We start from the raw sequence: 2,055 nt of genomic DNA, 5'->3' as shown, positions 1-2,055 counted from the left end.
ACATTTCATCTTGTGGATGAATATTAATGACAAAATTGTGTTTTGGTGATGGTGATGTGTTTGTAGATCTTACTTTACTGAACATTCTTGCTGCTTTCAATTATCTCGATCTATAATGAACTTGGCCCAATAGTTACAGAGGAAGATAATTTGTATTTTTTTTTTATTTTAAATTTACAAAATTTATGAAAATTGATTAAAATTGACTATAAAAGGCAATAACTCCTTAAGTGTTTACAGTTTATCTTTATCTATAACAATATTGAAGATAATAACCAAAAGCTGTAAAATTTTCTAAAAATTACCAATTCAGGGGTAGCAACCAAACAACTTGTTGTCCGATTCATCTGAAAATTTGAGGGCAGATAGATTTTGATCTGATTAAGAATTTAACCCATGTCAGATTTTCTCTAAATGCTTTGGTTTCAGAGTTATAGGCCAAAATCTACATCTTACCTCTATGTTCTATTTTTAACCATGACTGCCATCTTGGTTGGTTGGCCGGGGCACTTAACACATTTTTTAAACAAGATACCTTAATAATGATTGTGGGCAAGTTTGGTTAAATTTGTCTCAGTAGTTTCAGAGGAGAAATTTTTGTAAAAGATTACAAAAATTTATGAAAAATTATTGAAAATTTACTATCAAGGGCAATAACTCCTAAAGAGGTCATTTGACCATTTGTAGATCTTACTTTGCTGAACATTCTTGCTGTTTACAGTTTATTTCTATCTTTAATAATATTCAAGATAATAACCAAAAACGGCAAAATTTCATCAAAATTACCAATTGAAGGGCAGCAACCCAACAACAGATTGTCCGATTCATCTGAAAAATTCAAGGCAGATAGAAATTGACCTATGGGCCAGGTGAGCTAAAAAAGTATTCCATTATCTTAACTCGTACGAGGATTTTCCAAAGTGACTCAGTGCATTAGACTGCATAAATAAGTACAAAGGGTAACCATTTTGCTCATTATTTGAAGACAAATGTTGGTTTTTTTTTGTATACAAAATAATAGAGGGTTTGCATGGGGTATGCAGAACATAGAATCATGAATGGACAAAGAGTGTAGAATAAAGGGAGGAAATGCATTGAATCGGGAAAAGGATTTATCAAGATTAGAGAGTAATGTAGTGATTTTTAAAATATAAAGAACATTATAAATAATGAATAAAGAAAAATGACTAAAAATTATAAAGAAAAAAAAATACAAGACCCCGCGTGCAATCAAGACCCTCATCCGAAAGAGTACAATTCCCCAAGATTGAACTTTTTAAATGAAGTAAGAGTAATTCCTCATTTTCTTCACAGCTAGTTTTAAGAGGATTACTTATAGTTTTACAAATTTCTTGGAAAACGATCAACCTCGATATACATGTAACAATTATTTGCAGATCAATACGAAATTTACAAATCATGGCACGGTAACATTTTCGAAAAAAATCAATGGTATTTTTTTACAACTTAATCAAAGGAATTTTTTTACAACTTAATTTTGTTTTCGCCAATCGACCTCACACTACTGTCCCTTATCTAACGTATTACAAGTGCAGGGCATGTTTCATGTCAATGTTTAAACGGATAAAAAAAACATTGCAAATAATATTATTAATTCCGAATGTTTCGTTTTCATTTTTTAGGTATTTTTTGCCTTTTACTTTCAGACTCCCAGAGACATACAGTACATGTATATATATGTCTCTTGATTCCCCCTCCCCCTATTCACATGCTTGGGGGACCTTTTCCGGGACGTCGGGATTGATTCTTTCGGGATCCGTTAATTTCTTTTTTCGAATTTCGGCATGTCATGAATTTTTTTTTAAATTCGGGACTCGGGATTTCATTGATGGATCACGGGACCCCTCCCAACCCCTTTTTTCCTTCCATGCTCACCTACAATTCCCGTCTGGTTTTTTTCTTCTTCAAATTTAATTACTATATATATTTACAAAAAGGAACTAAATAAGTTGTTATGCTAGTGAAGCTATTTCACGGTGGCCGTTGAGGGCTGTTTAGTGGTTACCTCCCCCTTTTCTCCTTCGGGTCCCGGAT

The sequence above is a fragment of the Mytilus edulis genome, chromosome 13 (genome assembly GCF_963676685.1).
Source record: "Mytilus edulis chromosome 13, xbMytEdul2.2, whole genome shotgun sequence".
Classification (NCBI taxonomy): domain Eukaryota; kingdom Metazoa; phylum Mollusca; class Bivalvia; order Mytilida; family Mytilidae; genus Mytilus; species Mytilus edulis.
The sequence above is the reverse complement of the archived record's forward strand: the minus strand, read 5'-3'. Positions refer to the sequence as shown.